This window comes from Triturus cristatus, chromosome 7 (assembly GCF_964204655.1).
Source record: "Triturus cristatus chromosome 7, aTriCri1.1, whole genome shotgun sequence".
Taxonomy (NCBI): Eukaryota; Metazoa; Chordata; class Amphibia; order Caudata; family Salamandridae; genus Triturus; species Triturus cristatus.
The window spans coordinates 410,791,118-410,812,581 of record NC_140590.1 but is presented as its reverse complement, the minus strand read 5'-3'; the positions used below and the strand labels follow the sequence as shown (position 1 = coordinate 410,812,581).

Genomic DNA, 21,464 nt, shown 5'->3' with positions numbered 1-21,464 from the left:
AATCGTACTAATAGATTCAGGGAAAAGGTGGAAAGTCTAAACAACAGATACGTGTAAGCTTATCTCCGCTGCTATCCGCTGCAGGTTAGGTACGTGTTCAAGATGACTTCAAAGATGTGTAGTTGGTCGATAAGTTTGAAAATTAAGCATTCGTGAGAGGCCATTGTTGCCATAGCGTCAGACCAATCCTCCAGAGCCAGGGTGTAGGTGATTTCCATTGGCAGAGTATCCATAGTGTTGCTGTAGGCGGAGGTTAGCCAACGTCTTTGGTTAGCCATTCTTCGGATTTTGTTTGTATGGCGGAGCATAACTATATTGAGGGGCAAAGTGCAAGATCACTGGTCCGAGTCTGTTTCTCCCAGTTCTATTCCCAGAATTAATGAATAGCTTTTTGTAAGACCTCCCAATCCCTCACCCCCCACCTTTGTGGGTACCTATATATTGTAGAGTCTTGTATCTCGTCTCGCTTTCAACAGAGAGCGGCATTTACACAACTCTGGAGTTGATTATAATGTAGGAGGAAGTGGCAATCTAGCTGGTAATCCTCTTGTAGTTCCTGAAAAGGTTTTGCTCTTTCTACTGTGAGCACCTTTGAGACTGTCTTTGTGCTTCCATTTGTGCCAGGTGAAGGGGTGGCCCTCAATCATCAGTTCGGCATTGTCCCAGATGGCTGCCTGGAGGTGGATAAGACTATCCAGCCAAAGAAGATGATCCGTATTTTCCATACCCAATGCGTAGTCGACATGAAAAGTTGTCTTTGGCTCCTTAGCAATACTGCGTAGGTACAGCAATTACATACCCATCATGTCGTTCCGGAGGGCCTTTTTAAGTTTTCCCCAGTCTGCTGTTTTTAAGTCTATGGTGAAGTAGTAGGCCATTTGTGACCGGTGTTGCACATAGAAATACATTGTGATATTCGTAAGCCTCCTAAAGGCATGTTGTCTATAGTTTTGGCATTGACCACATATTCTGGTGGTCAAGTTCTGGGGTAAAGAAATATCGAGACCGAGCGGTGGGAGGGGTGGTCTGTCAATTGAGCTTTTACTGTTTGATGATGTATTTCTTTAGGAGTTTGGTTTTCAGCCTCTTGTGGAAGTTTGAGAAGGGACAGAGCTTGGTGGATTCAGAATGGGTTAGTGTTCCAGATCCTTGGAGTGCAGCAGGAGAATGCTTGGCAATTCATGATTTTTCATTTCATTATTTTTAGCCTGGATATGCTGCTGTTTGTAGTGCATGCTCCACTAGAGGTCTTGATCTTGGTTGCTAAGTTTTGTTAGTTGCCAGAGTTGGTTGGTTTTTAGACAGTGTAGCATGAATCAGCTGTAGATGGGCAGTGGGAACCATTGTAGTTCCTTGGGGATGGGTGTGATCTCTCATTCTTACAATGATCTGTGATGGGATCGACTTCAGCATGGACAACGTTCTTTGTTGGAGTCAAGTGGATCTCGTGGACGCTGCCCAGCAGAACTTTGCCTCTCAAGATAGTGGTCCTAAAGTTGGCTTCTAATACAAAATAATTGCCTCATTGGAGTAGGAGCAGTTGCAGCCGAGCATTTTCCATCTGCTAGCCTACAATTTAAGGATGGTATCGAGGTTTAATTTCAGGAACTTGGCGTTGTTGGCAAGGATGATTTTAAGAGAGCCAGACTTTTACCTCTCGTTGTTTTCAGTCATGGCACTGCTGAATGACATGGCTAAATGTGCTCTTATAGTAAGGGGAAAAGTGAAAGACTATACTTGGGGTATCAATGCCAACTGAATCTCTTGTAAGTGCACGTTTGAACTTTCAAGATAATTGTAAAGATCTAGGTTGGTCTGTTATTAAATTCTCCACATTTTGGACAGGATGAACTGAGGAGCAGAGGTGATCTCCCCATGGTTACTCCATTTTTGCAATGTAAAGAAGGCAGAATTATCGTCCAGGTCTGTTACAAAAGTGAGCTTTTAGCCACTAACCCACAGTAATTTTCAAAGAGAGGTCTGACTGCCAACCTTCAGAACATTGCAATCGCTCTGATCTACTAGATTCCCATTTGTCAAAGACATTTTTACCCTCTGCTGATATTCAATAAAGAACATGCAAATAACATTTCCTTTTATACAATTGAGAGTCCTTCTCGAGGTACTTAAAGACCTAGTCGAAGTTTGATACATGCCAAAAACACATTTGATGCACTGGTTTCCTGCCAATCAGTTAGGGTCTGTCCTAGACACAGAACAAGCATTTGGAATGCAATACGTCTCACATTTACGAGAGTTTGAGCTATTGGCATTGTAAATGACAATGCTTTTTATCTATGTGTTGTTTTTAAAACTGATAAATAAAAAGCATTGTTATTTACAATGCCAATAGCTTAAATTCTCACAAATGCGAGACCTATTGCATTCCAAATGCGTTCAGCGCCTGTACTAGACCTCTGAGTGACATGACAAGCCACTGTTAACACAGTTAGAATTAGTTAGGAAGATTTATGAGTGCCATGGATTCGCTCATGAAGGTTGACTGGGTGCTTTATTTCTCACCTGCTGTAAGAAATGTAAGAAATATTGCCGGCACCTTCCGAAGGCTAGAATATCGTAAGCACAGGCTGGTTTTTCTATCAGGACATATGGCACCGTACCTAATTGAAAACACTTTACAGTCTTTAAAAAGTCGCACCTAACAACCAGCGCTGTAACAATATTGAAATAAAGCCCTCAACGACATCAAGTAATAGCCGCTCTTATGACTTACCATCGTTGAACGTAATTAGAATGTTTTCCATTGCTAGTGAAAAAAAAATGAGGACATATTTTGCTGAGAGAAACGCACGGTTATTTCTGTTTTTGAAAGCACTTTCGTGAACCGCGCCTTCTATGCTGAAAGGCGAATAGAAGGCATCGACTTCCCAAAAAATTGGGTGAGGACGAATGAATCGCAGCTGTGTACTTCCAAAATACCAGTCAATATATATTTAGTAACCTTAGACATTGGCCGACCCTGTCTGCTTGGGAAGGCATCAACAATTACCAAATGCAAATCAGCGACCTGATGTAATGATGATGCAAACTGGTGCTCTTCTTCTGGTGATCCATGCTGCAGGAACACTGTGCCTCACCTCACATTTCTCGAGGATTTAAGCACCGCGTGTCGCAAGAAGTTAGAGAAAGGAATTGCAAGGTAATGACAAAGCCATGCATCTGCAAGTGAATGCAGACAGCAAGGTACATTAAGACGCATGGTGCATCAGGAGAAAGAATTGACATCTCATTGAAAAGAAAATCTTGCAATTTTTCCTTTGCCTACTTAATGGCGTTTTATGATATTATAATCTGTGAATGCCTCCGTCCCATGAGTGCTGGGGGGAGGAGAGCAGCCACAGTGAAAGCGCGCATTGCGAGCTGCTAATACATAGAAGTGGCGGCCATTGCTGACGTCCTGCGAGTCCTGTGTACAATAATTAAGTAAAAAGTTCTTCAAACTGCTAATGAAAACTCCAGATTTAGGATACATGTAAAAGGGCCAGTCCACATGGGAGGTAACCACAGAAGATAGGAAGTTACTAAGGAAGGACTAATAAGCCTATCAAGAAATCAGAAGACAAACTTACAAAGGACAATGACACAAGCCAATGCAAAATATGGGTGGAGCTTCAAGGCCATATCTGATTACAGCATGCCTCGCAGAGCAGCGCATGCTCTGCCCAGGCTCGACCTAAAAAGCCTTCCTGGGCACAGTAATCACACTTTCCCAGACAGCTGATGATGGTGAGCCAGTTATGCTAGTGCTTTGGGACTTGTCCTCTGCATTGTGAACTGTGTTCTAAAACACTGAGATAGAGGTGTGTTAGCAGTGGTGTGGTGCCTGATATAGTATTGTTTAACTGTTTCTAGACCTACTGCCTAACGTGAAGTTGAGCCAGCTCTCCTCTTGAGCTTAGTGTGCTTTACTGCATGTTTCCACTTCACTATCCTTAATTTCTAGACTGTCTCTATATTAACCTTAGTATTACATCTGATTAGGGAACACAGGCTTATATGTCAGCTGTACAGTGATCAAAGTTAGTTGTAAAAGTTGTTGATGATATTAAAAGATTTGAAAAGTTTGAAGGACTCTTTAAACAATATCAAGACATGGATAAACAATATTTAATTGGATCAAAATGCAGGTGAGCAGATTGTTGTTTTTGACATAAAGAACACGCTGCACAAGTACCATGTGATCTGTCTCTTTGTTTGGATTTGTGAAACACATATTAAATCAGCAAGACAGAGAAATAATCTTGGGGCCTCCTTTGATGAAAATCTTTTATGTCCTCTACATAACTTTAATGTAATGCTTAATACGTTGTTGATAATTTATCCGAATAGCTCCTGAAGACAGATTCTAGGAAATGGGGCTTTCTAAATATTGTCAAGTCTTACTGCAAGGCCATTGTTTGAGCATTTTGAAGGACAGAGATAGATTTATGTAACTGCTAAGAGAGCAAGAATAATGCAATAATCGTGGAGGACTTGCAAAAAAAAAATATGTAATAAAATTACAGCACAAAAATGAAGATAGCAAACATACATCATTACCAACTTTATTGAGCTCATAATTATATTTGAAAAGTTAAGCTCATTGGTGAATCCTTGGCGTTTAGTGCATGCTGTCAGTTCTATGGTCGCCTCTGCCCAGCTGAGAACTTTGACCATGACTAGTAGTTTCAGAGATACAGTCCCTAATTACCAGTACCATGTGGGACATCTTAGCGGGTGCTGATGCACTACTGCATCTGCCCCCTAGCTAAATACTTAAAATATGTTGGGGGATTTAAGTTGACTTTTAGAAATGCTTGTACCTGTAACCTGACATCTGGCCACCTCCCAGTTGGACAGTGAGACTGATGCAACACAGGTCTTGTAAGGTAGCCATTGTTTTTTCAGTGTACATTTTTTTGGGATTCTGGATTTATTTTTACTATTGTTTTGAGTGGAAGCCTGGCACCTAATCCTTACACTAATTGACATAACATTGGAAGGCTGCTAAATGTTTTCATTTTTCTTCTGTCTCACAAGCTGGAGCATCAATTAGATATTTATGTGGTAGAAAATGACCGGACTAGTTTCAAGTTACCGCACATGACCCGAGTAGCTCCATAGAATAACACTGGGCACACAGGACCAGTGTTGTAGATTTTTTTTTAACCTGGTGCATGAGCACTATAAAAAATGTTTTGTGTCATAACTTAATACCAGAAGGTGGTAGCACCTTCCTGCTTTCTCTGTTTAACATATTGTATTTGCACATTATTGTTACCTGTAAATAAGAGTCCAACCCTTCTTTAAAGATACGCATTGAGTTTAATCAAGTGTAATTTACTGTGTCATTGTATATCGCTTACTCACAAGTCCGGGGGGCGTGGCTAAACTAGCCACAATGGCGGACGCGTTTCCCTGAGGCTCCGTACGCTGGCCCAACAATCGCCTTGCATCCACATCGGTAGGGCTCAGAAAACAGCCAAAAAGAAATTGCAGGACACTCTGCCCAGTCCTTAAACGGCACAGGCTGCACAGTAGTGTGGAGAAAACACGATCTGGCCAAGAGCATGGGAGAATAGAATACGGGAAGCCTGATTCCAACATGGAGGCTCCCTAATCACAGCGCAAACACATGAGCGGTACACACCTAACATCACCGTTATCAACCTGTAGAGACCCCCGCATGGAGCCAAAATTCATCCAGCTAGGACGGAAGAAGAAACCAAAGCGTCCCCTTAGAGGAAGCACAGAGGTATAGAAATACAATGCTGCAGTAGCGGCGCTCTGGCGCCGGGGGGGAGGAGGAGGAGGAGGTGGAGGATCAGGAGGAGGAGGTGGAGGATCAGGAGGAGGAGGTGGAGGATCAGGAGGAGGAGGTGGGGGATCAGGAGGTGGAGGAGGAGGAGGAGCAGGAGGAGGAGCAGGAGGAGCAGGAGGAGGAGCAGGAGGAGGAGCAGGAGGAGGATCAGGAGCAGGAGGAGGATCAGGAGGAGGAGGAAGAGGATCAGCAGGAGGAGGAGGAGCAGGAGGATCAGGAGGAGGATCAGGAGGAGGAGGATCAGCAGGAGGAGGAGGAGGATCAGCAGGAGGAGGAGGAGGATCAGCAGGAGGAGGAGGAGGATCAGCAGGAGGAGGAGGAGGAAGATCAGGAGGAGGAGGAAGAGGATCAGGAGGAGGAGGAAGAGGATCAGCAGGAGGAGGAGGATCAGGAGGAGGAGGATCAGGAGGAGGAGGATCAGGAGGAGGAGGAGGATCAGCAGGAGGAGGAGGAGGATCAGCAGCAGGAGGAGGATGAGGAGGAGGAGGAGGAGGAGGAGGAGGAAGATGAGGAGGAGGATCAGGAGGAGGAGGATCAGGAGGAGGATCAGGAGGAGGAGGAGGATCAGGAGGAGCAGGAGGATGAGGAGCAGGAGGATCCGGAGGAGGAGGAGGAGGATCAGGTGGAAGGGGAGGAGGAGGATCAGGAGGAGGAGGATCAGCAGGAGGAGCAGGAAGATCAGGAGGAGCAGGAAGATCAGGAGGAGGAGGAGGATCAGGAGATGAGGAGGAGGATCAGTAGCAGGAGGGGGGAGGATCAGGAGGAGGGGGAGGAGGAGGAAGAGGATCAGGAGGAAGAGGAGGATCAGGAGATCAGGAGGAGGAGGAGGATCATCAAGTGGAGGAGGAGGAGGATCAGGAGGAGGGGGAGAATCAGGAGGAGGGGGAGGATCAGGAGGAGGGGGAGGATCAGGAGGAGGAGTAGGAGGATCAGGAGGAGGATCAGGAGGAGGAGGAGTAGTAGTATCAGTAGTATCAGGAGGAGGAGGAGTATCGGGATCAGGAGGAGGAGGATCAGGAGGAGGAGGAGGAGGAGGAGGAGGAGGATGATCATCGAACCTGAGCGAGGGACAGGCGGGCACACCGCGTGAGCCACGGCAATGAGAAACTCCCGAAAATTGACACCTTAACACTCCAACGGGTGACTTCGTGGAAGTAGGCTGCCGCCGAAGATAAACCGCTCAAGACTCTCAACACAGTGATCCTTCATGCGGCGAGACCTAGGGGCTGTCCACAACCAATGTGAAGACCAGAAGAACTCAAGAGACCGGTTAGTGGTCCCCTCCCCCTCTGTCCCCCCCTCCCACCTCCGAAGACCGGGATCAAAGTGTGGGCTGGGCTTGGAGAGGGGGAGTTCCCAACGGCACCTCTCTCCTCCCTCTGAACATAACTGCGGGGATTAGAGCCGTAGGCACAGTGCCAAGTGCAAGGTCGGACGCCAAAACACACAAATACAGTAACCAGGGAAAGAAGACCACAATACCGGCAACTCCCTGTCTCCTGCATTCGAGCGCCTGGGGGGACACTCAGTTTCACAAGACACGACGGGGGATTAGAGGGTGACCTTGCCTCCTCTTACCCCCCATGGTACAGCGCTACACCAGACAGCAACCACAAATGTACATAAGGAGGGGGACAATAATCTATTCTTTCAGAAGAGAATCAATACATCCCTTCGCTAGCACAAGGTGCGAGAAGAACCGTTCGTATCACACTGTGCACCAACGTGGACAGTTCTTGATCACCCCCAAGCCTGAAAGACAATGGAAGCTACAGGCAGGCACAGAAGAAACGGGAACAAGCCAAACCGAGTCCCTACAAATCCAGAACCGAACAAACCGCCATACAAAAGCAGATCGACTCTGAACCGACATTCCCCATAACCAGCTGTAGTATGTAGTATTCGGTATCGCACGCCGGGTAGAGTGTTAGGCGCGCGATGCCACTGATGATGATTGCAAAGTGTTAGGTATTCTTTTGAATGTAGCTCGGGGCATGGCGTTCGACTCACGGGCGTTCCGATGGTAACAAGTCAGTTGCCGTCTGGACGTCTATGTGAGAGGGCGCTCATGCTACGGGTGGAGTGTTTCCATGAACTGAATAAACCTTCTTAAGCTTACCGTGATTCTATGCTGCTTATTACATCTGGCGACGATCGGGATTTGCTCCACCCGCCGAACCACGCAGATTTTGGGGCGTCCTTCAGGAGACTCGATATCGGAAGATTTCGATGACTGTTGAGATCGCTTCTATCAAGCCTGCCTTCGACGATTACTGTGCCTTCGACGATTGCTGTGGTGAGGTAGAGGCATACGGAGGTAAAGTGTGTGAGCGCTCCTCGCGCATGGCTGAGTGGGAGTATTTGAGTCCCCACGCATGTGCATAACTGTTTGCCGGACTACTCATCCTCAAGGTGACGTCAGCGCGTGATTAACGCGACGCCATCTTTGTTTGGGATTGAAAGGCTTGCAACTGTACCGGTACAAAGGGTAAACCGGTCATTTACTGCCCGCGTGTCGAATTCGACGACACGCACGTCATTTTAAATATTGGTTTTGAAGACTCCTACTTACTTCGACGATACACACGTCATTAAATTCCCCATCCTGTGTGTTTTGGCTCCAGTCTGCGACGATACACACGTCATAGCTTGTAACATTTATTTAAAATCACCGCACATTCAGTGAGACTGTACTATCATCATACATATTTTTTTTGCGGGGTTTGTGACATTATACAGTTATACTCGCGACGATTTTGAGAAATACTGGAGAGGCATAAATGTATTTTTTTTTTTTTTTTTTTTTTTTTTTTTGTGAAAAAAAATGTCTGCAAGCAACCAACAAAGTAATCTCAGCTTTACTCAACCACCACCCTTCCTAAGCAAACCAGGTAGCCCACCTATTATCTGGTTGGAATTGTTTAGACTTTTCGAAAACCATCTGGTAGCTATAGACGCCGACAGTTATTCCCCCTGCACGCAAATTTGCTATACTTTTTGGTTGCCTGGGTCAAGCGGCGCAAATAATTTTTCATAGTATTGTACCTATTCCTCCACCAGCCACTCAATCTGGAGATAACCGTTGGAATGTATATGGGAAGCTGTCGCTAGACTTGAAAAACAATTTGAAGACGAGCCTAATATTATGCTGGAGCGACATAACTTTTATGCACGTAAACAAAAAGAAGAAGAAAAGGTGGAGGAGTACGTCTCCGCTCTCAGGGTGTTGGCTACCACCTGTGGTTTCGGCCCACTGTCCGATGATTATATAAGAGACCAATTTGTTTTTAATTGTGTATCCCATAAAATTAGACAAAGGATTTTGAGTTGTAAAAATCCTCCTTTGTCGGAGGTTATTGAGCTAGCTCTTAGCATTGAGCGGTCAACGATTACAAGTAAGGTTATGCAAGCTGACGCCAAGCTAGATATCAACGCTATGGACTCGAACGAACCAGATCAAGAAAATTCTTTAGCGTTAGTCAATGTTAAGCCTAAGGGAACAAAATTTGTACAGAAAAAACAAAACATATTTTGTTATAGGTGTGGATCTAGAAACCACATCGGTAATTTTCCGGGATGCCCAGCGGTTTCAAGACGCTGTGTGATTTGCAAAAAAGTAGGCCATTTCCAAGGGGTTTGCAGAAATGCTAAGAAACCGATTAACATCCGATATTTACAGACTGAAGTTGATGAGTGTACAAGTTCTTTGAACAATGTTATTGTAACTTTGGAATGTGGAACGTGTTGTATCAAAGGTCCTTTATGTTCAGCGGAAATTGATAATGTTTCTTTACAGGTCATGGCGGATTCAGGGTCGCCGATAACAACTTTGAGGGACACAACTTTTTATGAATGTTGGAAGAACAAAAATCTGCTTACGTCAGATGTACATCCCAAAGCTTTCGGGGAAAAGGATATAGATATGCTGGGGTACTTCACGGGCATGGTACAATGTCTAGGTAGGGAAACCATGACAAAAATGTATGTGGCAGTGAAGGGCAAGAATCTAATCGGGTGGAAGGATTTAGCCCGAATGGGGTTGTATTTAGTTCCGGGCGATGAGAACCCAATTAAACTTGGAAAGATGCCCATTTGTGACATCGAAACGATAGAGACAGATAATGACAATAAGGTACAAGACCTGCTCAGGGAGTTCAAACTTGTTTTTAGAGAGATTGTAGGGAAAGTTAAAGGGGTGGAACACCACATTAAGCTAGTTCCGGGCTCACAACCCGTTACCCATAAGGTTCGCTCGGTACCTATGAGCGTTCGTGAGGACCTTAAACTTATGTTGAAAAACTTATGTGAGCAAAATATTATAGCCCCGACGGATTCTTCTCAGTGGGTGGCACCTATCGTGGTCGCTCGGAAAAAATCTGGCGAAATTAGGCTTTGTGCCGACTTGCGCACCCTTAATAAAAATATAGTAGTGGACTGCCACCCGCTGCCCAGAATTCACGAGTTACTTGCAAATCTAGGAGGAGCAAAGTGGTTTTCTTTGATTGATCTTAGATCTGCGTACCACCAAGTACCATTGTCAAAGGAATCACAAGAGCTAACCACCTTTGTGACACCATTTGGGGCGTATAAATTCCTTCGTCTCCTGTTTGGGTTAGCATCAGCAGGGAGCGTTTTCCAAAAGTTAATGGATACCCTGTTCGAGGGGATTGTGGGGGTCCAGGCATACTTGGACGACATTTTAATCTATGCCAAGTCTCGTGATGAGCACGATAAAATTTTGAGGGAGGTCCTGACCGTTCTTGAGTCCAGAGAAATGACCGTAAGGGCGGACAAGTGCAAGTTCGCGGTACAAGAATTGAAATATTTAGGGCACTTGGTATCTGAGAATGGAATTAAACCCAAGTTCTCTGTGATTAGGGCAATTGAGGAAGCAAGAGCTCCAAGCGACAAGGACGCTTTGCGTTCGTTTCTGGGGTTGACAGAATACTACGCTAGGTTTGTGCCTAATTATGCGCAGTCGGTAGAGCCGATGCGTGAATTGCTTAAAAAGGGGCGTAGTTTTAAATGGAATGATGACCTGGAATCAGCGTTCAAAAACGTTAAAAAGCTGATTGTATCTGCTCAAGCTTTGTTTGCATTTAGGGACGATTGTATGTCCCTTATAACCGTAGATGCCAGTATGTCTGGGTTAGGGGCTGTGCTGAGCCAAAGAGTAAACGGACGTGAACAAACTGTGGCATTTGCCTCCCGGTCTTTGAAACAATGTGAAAGATTGTACAGCACAATAGAGAGGGAAGCACTAGCGTGTGCGTGGGCCATACATAAGTTCAGAATGTATATTTGGGGACGGAAGTTCGAATTGATAACAGACCATAAGCCTTTGGTGTACATTTTTAACAATATCAATTCGTCCAGCATGTCAGCTAGGCTGATGCGTTTGGTTTCCAAAGTCCAAGAATTTAATTTCTCGGTTAAACATATCCCAGGTGGGAAGAATTTTAGAGCGGACTGTTTGTCAAGACTGCTAATGGAGAGGGATGATGAAGATGATGTGATGTTGGATGATGTGGAATGTGTGGCGGTGGTAGATGCAATCCAGGTGTGTGATTCGATTTTGTCAGAGTGCGTGGAAAGACGCATGTGACACGGACGCAACACTTAGGAAGGTGGTTGAGTATTCATCGGGTACATGGCCTGACCCTAGGAGTTTAGTCGGAGATCTTAGGATTTTCGCTCAGGTGGCGAGTGAATTGTCAGTTGAAAATGGGGTTGTTCTGCGGGGTGACAAGTTTGTTCCTCCATTCGATTTGCGTCCTATGATTATAAGTAACGCCCATTCAGGTCATTTAGGGTCCACTAAAACTACAATGAAGATTAGGCAGCATTATTGGTGGCCCGCGATAGACGCACAGGTGAAGTCTACTATCGACAACTGCCCGAGTGCTTATTATCAGATAAGCATTGGCAAACGTTGAAAACCCCACTCCATCCTACCGAATTCCCGGGTTCCCCTTGGGAAAAAATTGGCCTGGATTTTTCTGGTCCATACTCTGTGCTTAATCAAGATAAAAAATTAATTTTATTGGCAGTGGATTATTTTTCAAAATGGATGTATTATAGTTTCATTGAATCACCAGATACAGAGTCAACCTTGACGTTTTTAAGGAACATCTTTTCGATCGAGGGTGCGCCAAAGGTTATTGTCACTGACAATGGCACACATTTTGTGTCGGAAAAGATGTGTAAATTTTTGAGACAGCTTGATGTAAAACACCTTAGGGTAGCACTGTATTCCCCAACTTCCAACGGATTGGTTGAAAGGGGGAATAGAATTGTAAAATAAGGCATTCAGACTGCCCTGGCGGCAGGTTTGGATGTGAATAAATTTCTAGAGGAAAAATTGTGGAGCTATAATACCTCCCCTCACTGTACAACCGGAGTATCACCTTTTTCGTTGTTAAGAGGTAGAGAAGCCCACACATCTCTATTCCCATCTTGGTTAAAAGAGAGGTCTGTTGAAAAAAGGATAGATATTAAGGATGTTGCCAAGAGGGTTTACTCTAAGCAGTTACTAATGAAGGAAAATTTTGAAAAAAAGGGACACCCAACATTAGAAGATGTGGTCGTGGGGGATTGGGTCCTAATCAGGAAACCAACTAGAGTGAAAAAAGGTGAATCAAGGTTTTTAAGACCAGAAAGAGTGTGCAATGTAAGTAAGGGGGCCGCTTTTGTTGGAAATAAAGGGTGGTGGAACAAAAGACAGCTCGTTAAGATTTCTGACCTACAAGCCAATATCTTGTTGGAAAGACAGGATAATGTGGGTGATGAACTTCACTGGGGGCATTGGTTAAAGCTGAATGAGTCCCAGTCTGGTATACGTGCTCTGTCTGATGAAGTTCCGAGTTCTCATGACATGGGTACTGGATCCATTGGGCAGGATTTGCGTTCTAGTGGGTATAAGAATTCAGCGCAGTCTTATGGGGGCATGAGCAGTGTCCACACTTCTAGTGGACGCATTTCTAGGATTCCCAGGAGACTCAAGGATTTTGTTAAGTAATATGGAAAGATTGTTATTTTAGATATGAATTGACAAGTATTGTTTTAAGAGAAAAAAAATGAATGAAATGAAATACTGGAAATTATATTTGTACTGTAGAAATATTGCATTTTTGTGTTTTATTTTTTCTTCGTTTTGTAAAAGGGGGAAGGTGATGTAGTATGTAGTATTCGGTATCGCGCGCCGGGTAGAGTGTTAGGGGCGCGATGCCACTAGGTGATGATTGGAAAGTGTTAGGTATTCTTTTGAATGTAGCTCGGGGCATGGCGTTCGACTCACGGGCGTTCCGATGGTATCAAGTCAGTTGCCGTCTGGACGTCTATGTGAGGGGGCGCTCATGCTACGGGTGGAGTGTTTCCATTAACTGAATAAACCTTCTTAAGCTTACCGTGATTCTATGCTGCTTATTACACCAGCCCTCAGGAACCTCCTATTTTTGACCTAGACATAATAACCAAAAGCAGAAACGAAGAGCAAAACGCTTTGTATACTGAGAAAGGAACACGAAAAAGACGCTGGACACCCGCAATAGCCCTCTACAACCATGGGGAGATTGTGCACCAATGTAGGATCTCAACCTCCCTACCCAACGCGGAATAAGTCCCCAATCACAGAAGGCCACTGTCCGACAGTAGAATCCTCTGTCACCACCTTCATCTTGTTTAAACTCGAGAGTGCTAGCGGCAATTTAACACTCGAGGGTTACTATGAAGGACCGCTTAGGAGCAATTGCCTCAGATCTTAACCTCTTGTGGGACGATCATTGAAAACTGGCAGACAAAGTTGCGGACGGAGAAAAGGCCCAGAGTGCACCGGGTGCGCTGCGCGGCGGTCACCCCGGGGCTCTCCCCCCATGACCCCTATTTGTTACACTCATCCACATCTGATACTGAGAAGCAGTATTGTTGCCCACCAGACCAATTGGTCCTATCACAGTGGATGACAAGCACGTTATGCTCTTCCCGCCTCAAAATCATACACAAAAAGTCCACAATGTTCTTCACAGACCCAAAAGAAGCAATAAACTAGGCTGAACTACAGCTGCAAGTCAACCAGAGTTTGAGTGACATCGGGAAGTATCAAGCACGTACGCCTCAGAACAAATGCCGGCAAGGAAAGAACACCCAACACCAATCTGGGTCCCAACTGCATGGCATCATCATGAAATCTCCAAATCTAGAGCAAATAATCGCAGAATGATGGAAAGCCCTCCAGGCGGCAGCAGAACTGGGAGCAGGCCCGATGGCCTCAGACGAGGACGATGGCCCACACATCTTTACTCCAGAGCATGGGTACTCACAAACTTTCTCTCGGGGGCCAAATTTACAGTGTGGTTTGTGGCCGAGGGCTGCAACGTGGGGGCGGAGTCATTGGGGGAGGGGGCAGGGCTAGGGTAACAAAAAAAAACTGTGACCATGAGGTGGGACACAGGCCCCTGCAGCGGACGCCTTCGTCCACTGAGCCACTGGACCCGGCATACATATATCTCTCACTCTCTCTCTGTCCCCCTCTCCCTCCCTCTCTGTCTCCCTCCCCCTGTCTCCCACTAACTCCCTCTGTCTCCCTCCCTCTGTCTCCCTCTCCAGCTCTGTCTCTGTCTGTCCCTGTCTCTGTCTGTCCCTGTCTCTGTCTGTCCCTGTCTCTGTCTGTCCCTGTCTCTGTCTGTCCCTGTCTCTGTCTGTCCCTGTCTCTCTCTGTCCCTGTCTCTCTCTGTCCCTGTCTCTCTCTGTCCCTGTCTCTGTCTGTCCCTCTCTGTCTGTCCCTGTCTCTGTCTCCCTTTCCGTCTGTCTGTCTGCTCCGTTTGTATCTGCCTGTCTCTCTCTGTTTCTGCCGCTGTCTGTCTGTCTGTCCCTGCCTCTATCTAGCTCTGTCTGCCCCTGTCTGTCTCCCTCCCTCTGTCTCCCTTTCCGTCTCTCTGTCTCTGCCTCGATCTGTCTGCCCAGTCCCTGTCTCTGCCTCTATGTGTCTCTGCATCCATCTTTGTCTCTCTCTATGTCTCTATTGCTGTCTGTCTCCACCTCTATCCGTCTCTGCCTCTATCTGTCCCTGCCTCTATCTAGCTCTGTCTGCCCCTGTCTCTATCTGTCTCTGCCTCTGCCTCTCCTTGTCTCTGCCCTGTCACCTCACCCGACTCACACCCTGCTGTCCTCTGTCATTCTTTGTCCACTCCCCCACACCCCCCTCGCTCCCCCCTTGTGTGGCAGCTTGAGGCAGCTTCCCTTCCTGGGCGCACACACTGCCCCACGGAGTACTTCACAGGTCTTTAAGAGACCATTTGCATGATAACGAGGCTTTGCTGTTTTTCACCGCTTCTTAGTCCAAGTGGAGCTGCAGGGGCGCTATCACTTGAATCGCCCGGCCCCCACAGAGCAGAGTCTGTTTGCTAACGCTGTAAAAAAAAACACAAAAACACCGGTACGATGTTTGCAAGGTCCGCGGGCCGCCAAGAAAGACTTGCCGGGCCGCCAAGAAAGGCTTGCCGGGCTGCTGGCGGCCCGCTGGCCGTACTGTGAGTACCCGTGCTCCAGAGGAAGACCCCATTGCCTCTAGCACCTACGGTGCGAACTCAGTGACCCCATCCCTGGTCACCCCACAAACGGCAGACACACTTACTTATGTGAATGAAGTAGTTAAAGGTCCACACAATCTCTTACTCTCTCGTCCACTTTGGCACCCCAACAAATATGGCCCAACCAATACGCAAACGCAACATATCTAACTTGCCAACCAGAGCCCACACCAATCATCTATGTGGTCATAATGGGCCGCTCCTAACAGAAGCCCCGGTATTTCACCGCAAGCCACCCCTCACAATACAGTAGAGGGTTCATGTTAGTACCGTTTGGATATGCTGCCCGTTGCAGCAGATCCCCAGTATTGGGTCTCAACCCTGTTTCAGTTCTTATTGTTCCCCTTGCCCCGTCCCAACCTAATATCTATTCCCAAATAATGGGCAACCACAAAAGACGATTTCAGTAGGCCACTCACGAGGCGCGGACAACTCTCACACGGGGGCCTCCAGTCTCTCTCCCGCCTTCCACATTGTAAACTACCCCCATGACTTGCATAACAGATTTAAAATTCCTCACCCTAAATACCCGAGGAATACACACAGCACGGAAACGCTATGCCATGCATGCGTATATCTAGCGCCAACAGGCGCAGATAGTACTACTGCAGGAAACACACCTCACTATAGGGGAACTGGACTAACTCAAGAGACGCTGGCAGGGCACCTTCTGTGCCACTGCATACTCTGCGTTCGCACAGAAACACTGATATCGCTCACACCGGGAATTCCCTTCCAGGAGACCCGTAGGGTAATAGACACAGAGGGACGATGTGCACTTCTAGAAGGACTACTAGATGGACAACTGATAATAATAGGAAGTATATGCGCTCCCAACATGGAGCAGAAAAAATTCTGGGAGACCTTATCGTGTTTCCTCGCCCAATTCACAACCTCGCCATGGATTCTAGTAGGAGATTACAATTGCACACTAGACCTCTCCCTGGACAGATCCCACCATCCCATTCCTACCTCCCCTTCACACACGCAAATGGCTCGCTTCCGTGCATGAACGAACCAATGGTCACTATTAGATGCCTGAAGTCATAAACACCTGACGACCAAACTTTATTCCTTCCACTCCATCCCTCACAATCTGCGTGTACGACTTGACCCCTTTCTATGTTCTGCAACACTCATCCCCATGATTCAAAACACAGTTTATTTAGACCGGGTGCTCTCAGACCATGATACGCATGACGTAACTCTTAGATGGCGCACCCCTATACCCCAATCCCTAGTTGGCGATTACCACAAGACTGCCTCGAAGACCCAGTGTTTTAGACACGAACAAAAGGACAGTATATGAAATTACTTCGCAGAAAATGCACACACAACCTCCTCTAGGACGCCTTTGATGTAGTCATAAGAGAAGCATGCATTAGGTAAATTACAGGAGTACAAGCGACACTGGAATGGACCTTACGAGTGACTGAGCAGCAATTAGCGACTCTGACGAAAACCGCAGATACCGGAGCAGATTTCCTAACGCAGCTAGCGGAAGCCAAGACTGCATATGCGAAGGCCCTCGCGGACCCACGCAGGTACAATTTTAAAGCTTACACTGCAAGAATTCATAGGGAAGGAGATTGTGCCGGAGCACTATTTGCCTGGTTAATCTTACAAGACATGGACACACAACCAATCACAAGAATAACTGACTCCACGGTAACCTCCACCTACATACAAGCAGGGATCTTACAGGCTTTTCATAAATACTATGTGGACATATACGGAGCCCCGACATTAGACAGTTTGTAATCTATCAACAAATTCCTAAATCCCCTCACTATACCACAGCTTGCCCCTTCCGACAGACCCTCCCTAGACGAGCAGATTACATCGACAGACATTAAGAATGCAATCCAAACCATGGCACGAAATAAAGCCCCAGGCAGCGATTGCTGCTAAAATACTATAGCACAATTTCCTCACAACTGGCTCAGAGACTGGAAACAGTATTCAGAGCAGCATTAAAAGCCAGGGAACTCCCCAGTTCCATGCGCGAATACATACAACTAACATTCCGAATACCAGACCGTGATCCCTTACTACGAACCTCATACCAACCAATCACTATTATCAACCGACTGCAAGATTCTTGGCAAGATCCTAGCGGACCGATACACTGGGATGCTTCCCAGTCTGATGCACCTTGATCAATGCAGGTTCGTACCGCGTATAAACACCTCCCAAAGTATCCGTAGATTATTCCATGTCCAAGATGGGGCACAGAACCGATTCCCCAACGCCGCATGTTTGATCCTAGACCTGGAGAAAGCATTCAACACCTTGACATGGCCGTATTCATTTGCGGTCCTTCAGCAGGTGTGTATGGGTCCCATGCTCATGGCTTACACCAGACTGTTGTACACAAAACCTACGTCTCGAGTCCGTATGGGCCTTCACATATCAATTCCCCTTCAGGTGGTGCGTGGTACACCTCGGGGATGCCCACTATCCCCCCCCCCCTCCTCTTTGCCCTTGCAATAGAGCAATTGGCAATCCAACTACACAAAGGGGGGGGGGGTGATAATTTGGGTATCCAACTAGCAGGCATCACTCTCAGCGTGTCCCTATACGCTAATGACCTACTGATATATATAGATATACGGGATATCACAATGAATCTGGCACCCCTATGGGTAACACTAGATGACTTTGCGCAAGCAGCTAGGCTAAAAGTCAACTGAGCAAAATCTACAATACACCCCCTTTGTATCGACCTTCCTCCACAAGAGATCCATATTGGATCAGTCAGACTGGCTTGGAGCGCGGAAGCCCCACAATACTTAAGAATCAGACTCTTATCACTACCCCAGGGACCTATACGAAGGCAACCTCCGTATGGCATTGACGGGCATAGGTGTCCAAATCAACTGCTAGCGGACCTTACCCCTTGCCCCAGTGGGAAGAATTTCCTTTGCAAAACTTGTAGTAGTGCCCTGCCTCCTCTACCACTTGCTAACATGCTGGTAATCCCCCCCCAATCTTTTCTACGAGAACTTAATTCCCTATTGGTCTCCCTAATATGGGGAACAGACGTCAAAGGTTAGCCCTAACAATATTACAGCAACCAGTGGACCGTGGGGATTGAGCGGCCCATCTTTTGAAGCTTACTTTCTTGCAGCACAACTCCAGGGGCTATCACGCTAGAGAGTGAGACGCCATCTGGAAGAGACCGGTTCAGACTCCGAACCCCTAACAAGCCCGGTGATACACGCATACTCCTACCAGGTACCCGGCGAAACCCGACCCACCCCTTTCAAGTGACAGTAGCCAGGTCCTGTATGCTACGAATTTACCGCCTATCCCGCAACACACGATTATACACCCATTTGTTGTCGCTGACGGGCTTACCCCAGGGCTGCAGTCTCTACACTTCTCGAACTAAATGTATGGACGGAACACTCCCTTCTGGAGGTAGAGTCCCTATTTGTAGGCGGACAACTCCTCTCGTTTGACCTCTTTGCAAATGAAGAGTGGGCTCCCACACGGACAATTTCTCTTACATAGACAACTCGTCTCCGACTGTAAACAGACCTGGGATCTATCCAGAGGGGAACGCGCAACACACCCGATACTCCACACTGTTCTAACCATGGGCACAGGGCGCCACCTCGCCACATGGATCTACAGGGCTATCCAGGAACTCACGGCCGTACCACTCACCCAGCTTAGGCAGAAATGGGAGGAGGAATTTGGGTGTTTACTGCATGACCAGGAATGGCAAATCGCATTAGAACATCCCAAGAAAGTGTCACGTAACCCACGCTTCAAAACATACAATTTAATATACTACACCAAGCATATTTAACACCGGTGAAACTCAAAATACTTTTATCCTACCGCACAATTTCTCTGCCCATGATGCCAGCTTCCCAGTGCAACATTTCAATATATGTTCTGGAATTGCCCCACTCTACACCCCCAGTGGGCGGTAATACACAACACACTACAAGAGGCCACAGGACTCACCCGCATCGACACATGGGAGGCAAGTGTACTAGGGATATACCGACGTAGGAAAGACTGCAAAAGTAGAAAGACGATTTGTTTCACTGACCCTCCTCCTGGCAAAGCGATGTATCGCAATGCATTGGCACGCGCCTGTAGGCCAATCGCTGCCGGCCTGTAGAGGGGCAGTAATTAAATGGGGCACAGCAGAAAAAGATGCAATTAGATTCAAGGAGACACACTGGATAAGGCACCGCTGCATCTCCATGGAGTGGGCAACACTCCTTCAAAATTTCAGATGTCAGGAGACACCCGCTCATTCACCCACAAAATCACACACTGCAATCGGGTTACCAGACCCCTCGACCACAAACACAAATGAGTAAACCACTCCAACCTCCCCCGCACGGATGCATGATTGGACTCCTCGTGAAGACACGCACTCATTTAGCACCACAAAATAAACCTGTGCCCTGCGTAGGGGACAACACAGAAAAAGACCTACAAATGCCCGCCCCACATCCCTACCCTCAATCACTCACCCCAGTTCAATCCCCGGTTCACTGATCACACACATACCCAATGCACACAGACGCAATTACATTTCCATTCAGACAATGCAACAGTTAACCCACCCTACACACCCACAATCCTAAAAATGAAATCCACCTTCTGTAACCTGAAAATTATGTTGATGTTAAATATAATTTGAAAAATGGATAACCTAATTAAATGGTTTAAAAAAAAAAAAAAAACTCAAAAGTCCTAGAGTAATCGTTTGTTGCTTGAGGTTTGTACCCCAGGAAAGCCATCTGCGTAAGGGAGCATTTTGGTTATCTGACTGCAGTTGATTAGTATTGGTAGCACTGGGATGCTGTGGTAAACACTAGATACTCTCAAGTAAACCACGGCAGCCCAAGGTAAGGCCTCACACACACAATTTCTTTAGACAGACAAGAGGAAACATTGAAAGAGAAAGTAAGAAATTAATCTAAAATAAAGATAGACACAATTTTAGAGCAGGGCTTCGTGGGAAACAGCCTTTACAACGGAAGCGTTGCAACACATGTCTTTACAACGCAAGTCGTTGCAACGCGAAAGGCTTGTTATAGGGGGTAGAAGGTGTTTTAGTTAACTCCCAACACCTTCCCTACTATTGCACACACTGGAGTTGGAATAGTAAATTGTACTATTCCATCTTCCAGCGCACCCCGACAGCAAGTCGGGCTAACGGTATGCATATTAACGGTATGCGTTTTAATGGCAGGCGTTGTAACGTTCTACAACCTGGCTTCTTCAATATCTTGCTCCATTTTGAGCTTGAGTATTCTGGATGTGAAATACATGCAATTAGAACCAGTTTGTGAACAGGGTTCATGATGTATGAGAAATGAGTTGCCAGATCTTATTTTGTTGCAGAACATGTAGGCCATTTAGGCAAGAAGCTAGTGTAGTTCTCAGGTCTTTTGAAGGGGTTGATTTCTTCATTCTGTAATTAAGATTCAGGGTAATCCTTTCACTACACCAGAATCACTTTTCGTGGCTAACCATTAAATATTAGAGGAGTACCAGTCTACTGTAACAAACTGAATGCTTAGTAAGAACTAGTAGACCTGTTATAGATAACATTTGAAAGAGATTCAATAATTACTTGCAACTATATTTTTCAAGTTGGACTTAGTCAAAGCAAATGCAACATGATAAAATTATACTATGTTTTAACAGTGGCATTTTCCTGTCCCTTTTGAAGAAACACAATTTACTGGGCTGTAACAGTAGTTATGGGTCTTTTGTAAAACATGATTAGTTATTTGGTGCTAGGGCAAGTCGTGCCATACTTCAAATTTTCTAAGTGTCCCAGTGACCTTTCCCCATTGGAGGTATATTGCTATTTTACATTTCTGGATAATTGTTACAAACCATCAGTCATAGGAAATTCTCATCTCACTGTTCGTGACTGAGATGATGCTAGAACAGGAGCACCACAGAGGGACAGAGCGTTCATGCCATTAGTTGGCTTACAGATTCGCTGTTTGGAAGATCTCTTGTTCATAAGGGGTCTCCAAACTTTTCTGTAGTTAGAGCGTCTTCTGATCACT

General features: G+C 46.2%; 1 protein-coding gene across 1 annotated transcript in view; it reads left to right on the top strand.

Moving 5' to 3' along the window:
• LOC146809817 (uncharacterized) overlaps nt 1-21,464 on the top strand; it is a 73,885-nt gene that overhangs the window by 33,394 nt on the left and 19,027 nt on the right. The window lies entirely within an intron of this gene.